Source organism: Rhinopithecus bieti, unplaced genomic scaffold (genome assembly GCF_001698545.2).
Source record: "Rhinopithecus bieti isolate Rb0 unplaced genomic scaffold, ASM169854v2 scaffold_13747, whole genome shotgun sequence".
Classification (NCBI taxonomy): domain Eukaryota; kingdom Metazoa; phylum Chordata; class Mammalia; order Primates; family Cercopithecidae; genus Rhinopithecus; species Rhinopithecus bieti.
In genome coordinates, this window is record NW_016807729.1 from 1,035,492 (window position 1) to 1,049,805 (window position 14,314).

The window sequence follows — 14,314 nt, forward strand, 5'->3', positions numbered from 1 at the left end:
AAATAATAAGCATTCAAAAATCATTCGTCACTGCAGCATCTGAAACACTTGAATAAAAAAGGAAGAAAAGTAAAGTTTTGTGAGACACCCTTCATTGTCACTGCAATAGCTGGATGGTCTAGGGCAAAGAGAAAATGCAATGAGATACAAAGTGGAGATACAAAGGAGAAACCATAGCCCTTTTGAGATCGGGAACTGTACCATTCAATCCTCTGCTCAACTTCCCGGGCAATGTAGTTTAGGCAAAACCAATTCAGGTTTGCTTTCTTATGGAATGACATGCTATTTAAATAACGGACTATACAGAGGATCCACTTAAATCTTGCATCAAAAGACCCAACGATGCCCCTGAATTGGTGTTAGAAAAATCAGGCCCATTTGCAGGCCCGTCACTTCTTTGTTTTGGCCCTTCCACTTTTTCCAGAATGCTGGCCACCGCTCGGCAGAGGTGCCCAAGGGGTTCAGAGGGCCTGCCTGACTTTCTAGGTCATGTCTGGTCAGCTGCATCTTTCACAGGGATGACCAGTGTGTGGCTGTAAGCTGTTGTGGAATTCTCTTCTCTTGAGCATATATGTTTCTCTATCGATATGGCTGTGAAATTGAGATTGCGATGACTATTAAAAGAGACTTCTTGGCTGCTGAGTCCCAGCTCATGGAATCCATGCATGGAGGCTTCTGGAGGATGCTGGTCTATGGCCCTCACTCTTAGCATTATTCCTCAACTCCAGCATCTTTCCCTGGGTTGCCTGATCTATGTCTCTAGACTGAAGCCATCTGATGTTCCCAGAGGTTGGACTGCTTGTGCCTTCTGCCCAGCTGCCATCCCTGCCTAGATAACCACCTGCCCGGCAGTTCCCCTGGCTCTGGCTCCACAACTAGACTTGGCATGTGGGCCTTTACAACACTTTCAACAAAGGAAAGAATTAGGAAGAGATGCTAAAATAGTCAGTCACACCATAGTCCAAATCAAATGGAAGAAAAGGCACACCAATTCACCTCCACATCCCATATTCTAACATCTTCTGACTCTCAGTATTTTTGTACAATTCATGATTTATTTTCTAAAAACTCAGAATCAATTTATATTTATCGGGGTATGATGGTTTTGGCTAATATGTATCCCAAAGAAAAGTCCAAAGATTTATTTTTGTCACTTCATTTTGGAGGATAAAGTATATTGAAGAACATACTTCATTGAAAAATATCAAACCTAAACTTCACTCCTGAATAATGCTGGTGTTTACCTCTCAGCAAGGATCCTTGTCAGTCACTAGGAAAAGCAAATAGGCAAATGTCATTTTAACATTCCTTTAGGATTGTGGTATGGAATGAGAGGGAGGTTGACTAGAGTTTGGAGTATCCACACCTACCAAACATAAATCAATGGCTTCAAGATATCACAGCATGAAGACTTTATCAGGTGCCATCTGTAATCACTCAATGAAAAACAAATAAAGGATGAATATTTAAACCTCAGTTCTTGATATGAAAATAGCTGCCTACTTCCCATCCAATTTGTTAAACCATCGTTATAATATTTAATCTTATTACTACAGCGACTTGTGAGGAGGAGGGTGTGTCAGCTACTGCAGAGTTAAGACAATGTGTTTTCAGATTCAGGACAGTTATGCTGCAGTGGAAAAGATCTATGAGCTACCTTCTTGTAATTCAATTATTTTAAATATCTGCATTCAGGCCTGGAAAGTCAAGTCCTGCCCTTAATGGTGTTTATAACATAGTTCATACAGTAGATAAAATGTCAAGATTATTAAATAGTTAAGTACAGAGTTACAGAATTTTAGTATTTCAGGGTTAGAAATCTACACACATTTTATAGCTTCTATATACAAGAAAGGGGTGTGTGTGTGTGAGACAAGGTGAGTTTTTTTTTTGTTTTTGTTTTGTTTTTTTTTTTTTTGAGACGGAGTCTCGCTCTGTCACCCAGGCTGGAGTGCAGTGGCACCATCTCGGCTCACTGCAAGCTCCGCCTCCCAGGTTCACGCCATTCTCCTGCCTCAGCCTCCCAAATTGCTGAGACCACAGGCACCGGCTACGACGCCCGGCTAATTTTTTGTATTTTTAGTAGATATGGGGTTTCACCGTGTTAGCCAGGATGGTCTCGATCTCCTGACCTCGTGATCAGCCCACCTCAACCTCCCAAAGTGCTGGGATTACAGGCGTGAGCCACCGTGCCCGGCAGAGACAAGGTGAGCTTTTTAAAAACTACTGGCTAGAATTTGCCAGGTGAACTGATGAAATCCAAAGGACAGTTGCCAAAAAGAAGTCAGAAGTCTTAGAGAGAGGAGCTGGTAAAGTCACAAAAAGTGGAACCCAGGATTTCGTGTGCACACATCTGTGCTGCCCCTCGAGAATGATGTTCTTCACTTGCCCCATTTTCATCAGTGTTGCTGCAGGTGCAGGAAGAACAGGAAAGAGAGAGGGATAAAAACTCTGTGTGCTCCTAGCAATTCCACAGTGAGCCAGTGGGCTTCCCTTCTGCTTCTACATAGTTTTTATCTGAACATTCAATTATTTTCCTAAAATACATGCTTTTCCCACAATTTAAAATGCTACATGCTTACTATCTAACAGTTGGGAAATGAAAAAAATAAATTACTAATAATCCCACCACCCAGAGATATGACTAACAACATCAACATTCTGAGCATTTCAATGTAATCATTTCCTGTGCTCACATAGTTTTTCTAGTAAAACTGGTATCATATTGTAAATACGATTTGCTATCCTTTTCTCCTTTACTTTGTGTCACATCATATTTCAAGCAATCAGCTATGTCATTTAACTGTTTTTGACATATCAAAATGTATTTAGTTATTCTCTTATTTTTACAGTTGTCTTTTTGCTGTGCAATGGTAAAGTATCCTGTGAGGAACATCCTTATAACAGTTTTTATGTACCTGTATGATTTTTTTTTTCTAGCAACTGAAATGGGTCAAAGGTTGTGAACATTATTTTCTCACCAAGAAATCAAGGAATCACTTTCATTTAATAAACACATCAATTGTAATATACAATTTGATGAGTTTTGACAGCTATATATGCCTATGCCCCTATTACCACAATCAAGATACAGGATTTTTAAAATCAGTTCTGCAGCTATGGTCGTTTTGAAGGCTTTTAAGATGTATCACTAACTTGCTCTTTATCCCAAGGGGTACCAATGTGCTCTTCCTCTAGGAGTCTCCTGAGGTGCCATTTCTCTTCGTCCTCATCACTGGGGACTCCATGACTACTCAGTGTTTGTCCATATAACAGGCAATAACAATTTCATAGAAAAAATGGTCTTTTTTTAATATGCACTTCCTAGATGATGAATGTGGTTGGGCTTATTTTTTAGTGTATTTCTGGCAAAATGTACTTCTCTTTCTCCATTGTTTTCTGTTAGTGATTTTCTTATGGATTTGTAAAAAATGCTTCATGTTTTAATAAAATATAATCACATTAAATCTTATTGTTGCAAATATTTTGCCAACTTAAGTATGTTTTAAACATGCTTAAAGTTTGAATTAAACATAGTTATTCTTTACTCTCTCTCTTTTTCTTTTTTATTGAGACAGAGTCTCACTCTATTGCCCAGGCTGGAATGTAGTGGCCTCATCTCGGCTCACTATAACCTCTGTGTCCCAGGTTCAAGCAATTCTCCTGCCTCAGCCTCCTGAGTAGCTGGAATTACAGGCACCCGCCACCACGCCCAGCTAATTTTTGTATTTTTTAGTATAGATGGGGCTTTGGTCAGGCTGGTCTCGAACTCCTGACTGTGCCAGCCCTTTACTTTCTCTTTGTATAAATATGTATTTTACTGCTTTTTTATGCTTAGTAAATCCTTAGCAAAACCCCATACCCCCAAAAACAATCACCTATATTTTCTCTATTCCTTTCATGTTTTGATTTTAAAAAAAATTTAACTGATTAGACCATCTGGAATTTATTAAGACCCATGGTATAAGTAAAGACTCTTATTTTTTTCCCTAAACATTGAGCCAACTAATTTACACCTTTATTTACTCTTTCTTTTTAATGATCTTTACCACAGAGCACACTACCTTTTATATAAGCATCTGTTTCTGTTACTGTTTCACTGACTCGTCTATCTGAGCTTGTGCTTTTACACCATTATTTTAAACCCAGGAGCTTTCTAGTATTTTTGAATCTTGTTGGGCAAATCTCCTCTCATTACTTTAAAAAAAAGATCACTGGCCATGTCACTTGTTTATTTTTTCCAGATGAGCTTGAGAATAACTTTAAGCTAAAAAAAAATTCTTTAAATTATATGCTAATGTGAGGAAAATGGCATTTTTATGATATTCCATATTTTCATGCATGAACATGGTCTGTCCTCTTGGTTTGCATTTCTTTGGTTGTTGTTGTTCCCAAAGTAAAGTTTGGTGCCCACATTTCAAGTAGAAATTCTGGGCTAGAATTTCTCACAAGGGCTTGAACTGTTAATGAAAAACTCTGACCTCATTTAAATAACCCAAAATGGCCAAGGGGTGGGAGAACACATACGATTATATTTCAGAGAGTTAAAAGGACTTTTAAATTTTGAAATGCTCCATAAATGATTATGAAAATGTGTTTCCTTGACTCTGACTAATGAGCCTTAGTGTGAAAAATCCTAGTTCTATTGGATTTCTAATGAAATCCTAAATCTATTTCGTTAAAGACGTACAGAGTATAATTGCAGCGCCATTCTGTACACATTCCTTAATTTTTCCTAAAAACTCAATGCTATTTTGACATTAGCAACTACTAGCAAAGTATGCCTAAGTATTAGGCATCATTTTTTTCCCCATTAGTTAGCTTACTCCATTTCACAGATATGTGGAAACAAAGTCTGGCTTCAATTTGCATCTGAGATGGGGTGTGTATATATTTTACTCTTGGTTTGTATTAAAATAAACTAGAAGAGCAAGTGGGAATGTGCCACAGGATGTGGTCACTCAACTTCATGTGACCTCAACATTTGCATTCGAAAATAACTCTAGTGACTTCAAAGGTGATTTTCAAAATAATGCAGAAGGAAAATCATTCCTCTTTAACTCCAAACGGAGACACGCCAAGAAGTCAAGTCCACTTAGATCAGTAGGCACTACATGGGCAATTCTGCTGTCACCAGAAAAGCTGAAGCCAGTAGAGTCCTCATGCCACACTTGACAAGGAATCACAACAGGGAATGCTGGAACCTGCACCATGACAAATAGACTTCGGAACAACTGTGTTGGTCTCTCCTTTCAAACTCAAAGACTTGAACACTTGAAAACCCTGCCCTATTGCAGATGGAAACAGAAGAATCAAATGAGATGATTAGAAAAGTGCCTTGGAACCTGTACACCGGTGCACGAGCCCATTAGCTCCATTAATCCTCAGAATAGCTTTGTGAGATCACCATTCTCTGCTTTCAGATGAAGAAACAGACATTCCGAGAGGTTAAGGAGCTTGCCCAGAGTTAAACAGCTGGTAAGAATTAAAGCTGAGATTCGAACCCATGCCTACTGACTGCAAAGACCATGATTGACCTATGTACTATACCATTTTCACATCTCAGGAAAGGAGAAGAAAACTTCGCAAATAGGAGATGTCTTCTTGTTAAAGAGCAGCTTTTAGCTTCCTAGCAGATGATCATGAACAAACTGAAGTGAAACAGGATCCCAAAGATCAGCCAACTCCTTGGCCTGCTAACAGGCAGTGGTGGCCCTAGCCCTGGCCAGTAGACTGGTTTGGGGACCAACTTATAACATTAATTGTGTGTGACCTGCACATTCCCAACAGAAAGAAGCCTCTGAGTTTGCTTTTGTTAAACTTCCAGGATAGGGCTGAAGCCATTCTTGCTTACATTTTGTTCACCACATAAGACTCCAGGCTCCATAAACAGGGATACACGATGTACTCCAGGCACAGGTATGTTCTAAGTGCATTAAAGCTGTGTATGGATTTGAAGGGAAAATCTCTTTCCAATTTCTATTGAATACTTCTTGACTGTGGCCTGCAGAAAACAATAGTTGTTGACAGTCACATGTCTGGCATCCAGCAATCTGACTTCTGTGATGGTTTTCCAGTTCTATGGTGAGCTGGGAAAATATCTAGAACATTTCTAAGCAGACCTTCTGGGAGATGGCTTTTTTAAAGGAATAAATGAAAGGACTTCAAGCTTCCAAACTTGGGTGACTGGCAAAACTGTGGCACTGTGGAGTAATCTGCATCCCTTTAAGTAAATAAAACACGAAATCCTACATAGATGATTAAAGAAAATGGAGAACTAGAAGGGGGTTGCCTTGCTCTCAAAACCCCATCTCTTCTCAGAGATTTTTGCTGGCTTTAAGCTCAGTCTTTCAACCGCAGGAGAGGGTTGTTCAGTATATGAGAAGGCAGTACTGAACTAGAACCATTTGGGAGCTTCCTGGCACCTTCCAGTCACCTCCCTGCAGTGGACAAGAGAATTGTTACTAAGCCTGTGCCTAGAGATCCTCAGGGTACCCACACACACTTCCTGGTGAGTGCCGTCCGTCTCCTCTCTGTTCTTCCTGTGACTAGCAGGGTTGGGTGCATCATCGGGACTCAAAAATATGTTTGCTCTTACTTTTCATAACAAAAACCACAATTACTTTTGCACCAACCTAATACAATAAATTCAGTTTGTGGACCAAATAAATCCCTTTTCCTTATTTCTATGTAGCATTACATCTTAAAATAAAAATGAAGTTTAGTATACCATGAAGGGGAACTTATGGAAAAATAAGGAACATAGGAGCAACTCTCAAAATAAAAACCCAGTTTCACAAAAAATGACAAATTTCAAATGCACAGGTTTCTGATCCCCAGATGGCTAATGCTACCCCTTATAGCCAGGAAAGCCTGTCTACACATCCACACTTTGTGTAAAGACCCTGCCCTGGGACTTAACTTCAGAACACCTAAATCTCTCTGAATTTGAAAACAGGACTAGATTATAAAAGCTGTGCTTGATTAGTTACACCCCTAATAAAAAAAATGGTACTTATCAACTTACAGAATTTGGCATACAGCTGAGACACTGATTGTTTCAGCAACGTGTGCTCACTACGTGCTCACTTTGTAAAACAAAACAAAACACTAAGCCTTTGATGCTGGCATAATGGCCTTTTTCTCTTGGGTGGATTCCACTTTGCAAGCGTTTCCTGCCCCAGATTAATCTGATATCCAAAGCACGTGTTATTGGAAGAGTTTTTCGCTATTTGTGCCCAAAATATTAGACTACTGAGCACATTATTAAGCAAACTTGAAAACGACTTGGATCTTTTTTAGGAGCTCTCCAGATGGGTTACCGCCTTTCAGCTGGGCCCAGCATTCTTGTCTCTGGTGGTATTAGGCTGGAGCCACAGGCATGCAGCAGACGCCATTTCCCCAATAAATCCCGTGGCCGAATGAGGCAGAGCGGGCACCAGTCACACTTCATATTAAGCTCAGTCTACAGATGCGGATACCTGAATAATACTCCCAAAGACCCTCACCCCCTCAAAAGCAAAATGTAGAAATGTAGGGAACTACATTTGAGGTTGAAGTCATCAGTACAGATCCAGTTGTTCAGACTGTCATCTGACATTGTGTTTCCTCACTGATACTAGGGAGAAAGAGAGTGAGGGGAAATGGGAAACTTCAACCACAGTACCATAATGGAGGCCACAAATAAGCTACTGTATGTCAACAAAAGTCAGACACCGACAAGAGTTTTGTTTTTAGTTTTTTGGAAATGAAAAAACATTGACATTTTAAAAGACTACGCTAATACTGCTCGAGAATTAAGAACTGGTCGAAGTCTCAGGCTGAACAGAGGGAAATGTTTAGCAAAACCCTCATGAAATTGATTCAAGTTTTACGAGGAATTAAGTTACAGTTTTGACTCTGAACCATTAAAACCAACCATTCAGCCAAAAATGTATCTGGGATTTAACATTTTCTTTTGGAAAAACATCTTAAAAGTGATGTATCCTAGTCACTTAAAGGCTGTGAAACTCTATTTTAACAATATGATGGGGCCCACTTTCAACCAAAGCAAAGCTAATAATAATATGGTCTAAGATCAAGACTAATAACACATGCAGTTTCGTATCTACTTATAGACACTCTGGGAGTTGTGTGGTCTTTCGTGATAGCCACTGGGGCTGATTCTGGGTTGGTGAAAGTAAGCCAATCTTCCATGGCTGATGCCAGGAACCAACGCACATGCCCTATTATACTTAGGCAAACAATATCCTATGTTATAATGTGGAAATACAGAAGCATGGCAGAGCCATAAGTCAACCTGCATCACCACAAGGCTTGGTCACCATTTGGAGTGCCAGTGCCACATCCTGACTCTGAACAAGATGGCTGGCCTCCGGGCCTCGGGCCAGTTCTCCCGACTGAGGGCAGCCAGTGGCTCCTCCTGGTGGCTCTCTGTCAGATGACGCCTGTCCACATCAAGGCTCCCACCAGGATGCTTCCTCTCCCGTGGTAGGGCTCGCAGGGGCCAGCCCTCAGAAAAGGAGGTCACAGCACTTGCCTACCGCGCAGACCAGAATGCTCACTGTTCTAGGGAATGTGGATGCCTGTGAAAATCTGAAAATTCTTTGCTTCCCAGAAAAAAAGGAGGAACATGAAATTGTTTTCTTATAAACTGGATGGCAGCCAGGTGTTGTGGTTCACATCTGTTATGCTAACACTTTGGGAGGTCGAGGTGGGTGGATTGCTTGAATCCAAGAGTTTGAGACCAGCCTGGGCAACATAGTGAGACCTCATATTTATAAAAATAAACAAAATAAGTGGGTATCATGGCACACAACTGTGGTCCTAGCTACTTGGGAGGCTGAGGCAGGAGGACCGTTTGATCACAAGAGGTTGAGGCTACAGTGAACCAAGATCATGCCACCACACTCTAGCCTGGGTGACACAGTGAGACCCTGTCAAGAAAGAAAGAAAGAGAGAAAGAGAGAAAGAGAGAAAGAAAAGGATGGTGATGGAGCAGCTGAAAGATTCTCTGAAAGGCCAGGCATGGTGGCTCATGTCTATAATCCTAGCACTTTGGGAGACCAACGCAAGAGGATCACGTGAGTCCAGGAGTTTGAGACAAGCCTGGGCAACATAGTGAGACCCCATTTCATTATTTAGGAAAATATATATATCAAATAAAATAAAAATTCCCTGAAAACCATGTGGTGGACTTCAGGTTAAGAACTTCTGCTGTGGGCTGCACCTAGTGTTGTAGGAATGCCATGGTTTGCTGAGAGGAGGAAAAGTACTACTGAAAATCAGCTCTTTTGCAAAAAGCCCTCACTCTTAGTATCACAGGCCACGCCTGGATATCCACCATGAAAGACTCCTTCCTTTGAAGTAGCGTGCCCTACCTCAGGGCCATGCTGGACCACGGGTGGCAGGGTGGTGCACTGCTATGCCTGGGTCTGGGTCCTGGTGCAGTGTGGACCAGGGCAAGCTACCCACGAATAGGATTTCTCACCATATCTCATGGCAGCCAAGCTTTAACCCTCTGCCCACATTGCTAATGAGAGGAATGGCAGGAAGGGTCAAAGATGTGAGATAATGAACCTGCTTAAATGGCCAACAGTTCACATCACACCACCTGTATTTTTAGTGAACCAAATTTAGATGAATAAAGTAACATACTTCTCACTTTAAAAAAAGCTCTTTAAAATAATTATCAGTACATGTATAGTAAAAAGTGCCTAAAATGATTTTTTTTCTAAGGAGCCTCCCCATAAAATAGTGATGTCCTATATAAACTTCAGTTTCCTCATCTGTCAAATGATGAATAATTTGGGAATTATATTATAATTCCCAAATTATATTGAGAATAATAAAATTGCCTAAGTCATTGGATTATTCTGATAATTACATTAGGTAGCCCACATAAATGCATATCACAGTACATGCATATCACATATATGCATACCATATAAATGCATATCACAGTACATGCATTCAGTATTAATTCAATACATTTTTGCTGTATACCCACTACGTGCAAAGCACTGTTCTAGTATTTCTATGAACACTATTCTCATTATTAGAAATTCCCCTGGGAAGGACAAATTGTGTTATTGTCAGCTGTCAATACATTGTATTCTAGATCATTCTAGATCTTTGTTCTATAGAATGATCTATTAGGGTCCTCGGGGAGTGGGCCACAGGACAGCCGAGTTTTAGGACGGTTCTGGTGCCAAGGGTGGTCAGCATGGAGAGGGTGGTCTAGGGTATGGGAATGGAGGCCTGGAGGCAGGCATGAAGTGGGGGAATCTGTCCAGGAAGATGGAGTAGGAGGATGCAGAAGAGAAACTCTCTTTGCTCAGAGGAGGGTTTGTTCTGATCATGGTCTCCAGTTGTGGGAGAGAACAAGCGATGAAGAGGCATCCGAACAGCGGCACATTTCACCATGACCAGAGACTGTCACCAACACTCTGCATCAGTGTGGAAAGGATCTCCATGACTAAACTGAAGGCCTGGTGTGCAGGGGCTACCCTGGAGGAGAGGGGTTCCCTCCAGAAGAGCAAGGGGCATGGACAAGGGGACAAAAGGTAGAACATCCCAGCTCCAGGTCTCTTCCTTGGTTATGAACTTCGACAAGTCAGTCAGACTTACTGGCCACACTGCATTTGTGCTCCTATCTCATGCCTTTGCTCTCTGCTCTCCTGCAGGATGTTGCAGCGATAGCTCACTGGGCTGGAGGTCCAAGAGGAGGTGTTCTTTGCCCACTAGTGAGCTAGCAGGTTCCAACTCTTCCTGGAGTGGATAGCAAGAAGTCCCAGGCAAGGAAGAAGTCAGCATAGAGATCAAGACTATTAAATACATCAATATCCATAAAGCCCTCATGATGCTGTCTGGTTCACAATAAGTGCACCATCACCAGTGTTTGTTAAATGGCCCACCTGCCTCTCCCTCAGGAAATTTCCTTTTCAAGGCCCACCTGGGAATCATGGACTTTCTTTAGGTTTTATTTAAAAGGGCAATGTTTCTGTAAAGCAGAGGTTCACCCAGGGTCTTATGGGGATGCACAGGCTATATCTCAGAGCAAGGAGGGGGATGTCACGCAATCCATTCACTGGGGCAAAGGTTTTCTGTCTCTACTACGGCAACTTAGTAAGATGGCTGAGAAAATGCACTCAGATCATGGAAACAGAAGCCAGTAAGGAGAGGCCTTGGGAGTCTTTACCTGGATGTTTCTGAGCCATGCCGTGGAGTTTAGTCTGCTGACACCTGTGCCTAAGGGGACCACATGCTGGAGAATGCACTGAATCGCAGGTCTTTCCCTGACTGACTACATACAAAATACAATTTTATTTTAATCAATTAATTATTTTTTGAGAAGGAGTTTTGCTTTTGTTGCCCAGGCTGGAGTACAACGGCATGTCCTCTGCTCACTGCAACCTCTGCCTCCTGGGTTCAAGCGATTCTCCTGCCTCAGCCTCCCGAGTAGATGGGATTACAGGCATGTGCCACCACACACAGCTCATTTTTGTATTTTTAGTAGAGAAAGGGTTTCCCCATGTTGGTCAGGCTGGTCTTGAACTCCTGCCCTCGTGATCTGCCCACCCGGCCTCCCAAAGTGTTGAGATTACAGGGGTGCGTCACTGTGCCTGGCCTACAATTTTATTTTTACAATGCTTATCTGCTAGTATCTACAGACATCTTGCAGGAAAAAATACAAATAATGCAGGTAAAAATCAGATCAAAATACTGGAAAGAAAGAATGAGACAAGTGAAAATTAAAATGCTGGGGTGACACTGTGACACACTAATGGCATCAAACTGGTTTCAGTACTTTATTTAGAAAGCTATTAAATACTTAACTGTTACCACCAAGGTTCGAGTTGTTTGAATTGGAAGAGCTCAGGGCTGTATGAAAAAGAGAACAGTGGCAATTTTTATCTTCACTCTTTTTTTTTTTTTTTTTTTTTTTTTTTTTTTTTTTACAATGCTTATCTGCTAGTATCTACAGACATCTTGCAGGAAAAAATACAAATAATGCAGGTAAAAATCAGATCAAAATACTGGAAAGAAAGAATGAGACAAGTGAAAATTAAAATGCTGGGGTGACACTGTGACACACTAATGGCATCAAACTGGTTTCAGTACTTTATTTAGAAAGCTATTAAATACTTAACTGTTACCACCAAGGTTCGAGTTGTTTGAATTGGAGAAGCTCGGGGCTGTTTAAAAAAAAAAAAAGGGGCAATTTTTTTTTTCTTTTTTTTTTTTTTTTTTTTTTTTTGAGACGGAGTCTGGCTCTGTCGTCCAGGCTGGAGTGCAATGGCCGGATCTCAGCTCACTGCAAGCTCCGCCTCCCGGGTTTATGCCATTCTCCTGCCTCAGCCTCCCGAGTAGCTGGGACTACAGGGGCCTGCCACCTCGCCCGGCCAGTTTTTTTTTTTGTATTTTTTAGTAGAGATGGGGTTTCACCGTGTTCGCCAGGATGGTCTCGATCTCCTGACCTCGTGATCCGCCCGTCTCAGCCTCCCAAAGTGCTGGGATTACAGGCTTGAGCCACCGCGCCTGGCCTTTATCTTCACTCTTAACGAGCCTTCGGATCTCGGGGTGGTGGAGGAACAAGACACACAGTCACCCAGGTAGGCATGTCCAGGTATTTGTCCCCAACGTGCTTGGTGAGTAACCATGTTTTACATGCTGTTCGGAAAACTCGGCCAGGCAGGAGGTCAAAAAGGGGAGAAGGACGGGAGAAGGAGACCCAGTCAGAGCTTCTGATGGATACTGTTTTGAGGCAGGTGCTGTGGGTCTCAGGAAGTGACGAGTCATGGCCTTGTTTTCAAGAAGCTTCTGTGGAGTTAACTGCCAAAAAAAAGAGGACTCCTCCACTTCGTGCAAATGACAGAGGACAGACAGCACAAGCAAGCCCTCCCCTAAGGGGCTCCTGCGACAGTTTCCTCTTGGTTCCTCACGCTCAGTTGTGGCCCTTCTCACGCTCCTCTTTTTTTTTTGTCTGATCACAAAAATAGAAGAAGTTACAAAGCATGGTGGGAAGCCCACAGGGTTTGGAGCTAGACAGGCTCTGCCTTGCACCAGCCATGAGACCCTGGGTATGGTCCTTAGACTGTCTGGCTGTGTTTTGTCCTTTGTAGAATAGCAATACTAATATCTAACTTGCCGTGCCGCTGTGACTATTAGAAATATATATGTATAATCCCAGCACTTTGGGAGGCCGAGGCAGGCGGATCACCTAAGGTTAGGAGTTCGAGACCAGCCTGACCAACATGGAGAAACCGTCTCTACTAAAAATACAAAAAAAATTAGCCAGGTGTGGTGGCAGGCGCTTGTAGTCCCAGCTACTCGGGAGGCTGAGGCAGGAGAATGGCGTGAACCCAGGAAGTGGAGCTTGCAGTGAGCTGAGATCGTGCCACTGCATTCCAGCCTGGGGGACAGAACAAGACTCCATCTCAAAAAAAAAAAGAAACAAAAAACAAAAAACAAAATTAGCTGGGCGTGGTGGTGCATGCCTGTAATCCCAGCTACTCAGGAGGCTGAGGCAGGAGAATCGCTTGAACCCTTGAGGTGAAGGTTGCGGTGAGCCGAGATTGCATCATTGCACTCCAGCCTGGGCAACAAAAGTGAAACTCCGTCTCAAAAACAAAACAAAACAAAACAAAACAAAACAAAACAAAACAAAACAAACAAACAAAAAAGAAATATGTATGTATATCACAGAGCATAGTGTCTGGACATGAAGGATCCCTAATACATGTGCCTCTCTGTGATGCACGTGTGTTCCAGGAAAGGCAGAGAACACAGAAAAGTCTACAGGAGAAACTAAAACCACGCAGAAACCACCACAACTAGCAACTGCAATTCTTTTGGTATTTTTCCTTCTAGTTTGTTCTGCTAAGCATAATGTGTGTGTGTGTGTGTGTGTGTGTGTGTGTGTACACAACAAATACATAAAATATTGTATAATATAAATATAATATCGTGTCAGATTTTCATTGTTTTCTATTTCCAATGTATTAACATTCTTCAAAATAAAATTCCAACCACCTCATCATATTTCATTTGCATCACTGTAAAATCACTTATTAAGCTTTCCCCAAATATTAGACATCTTTTTTTCCCCCTAATTCCTTTCTACAACAAAGAAAGGCAATCCAGGGGACAATGTTCATCTTTGAAGGCTCTTTGTCCTAATCTAGGATTTGCTCCGTAGCTGCTTTGAATGTGGGCAGATCTTACTATCACAGACCCTCCAGATCCTCCCCTGGAAATGGAGAGGAAGAGGACTTCTAATTGCATTAGTTTCCTATGATAACAAGTTACCACA

The 14,314-nt window shown here is 41.8% G+C and overlaps 1 protein-coding gene across 1 annotated transcript in view; it reads right to left on the bottom strand.

The window, feature by feature from the left end:
* UST (uronyl 2-sulfotransferase) overlaps positions 1 to 14,314 on the bottom strand; it is a 194,773-nt gene that overhangs the window by 24,119 nt on the left and 156,340 nt on the right. The window lies entirely within an intron of this gene.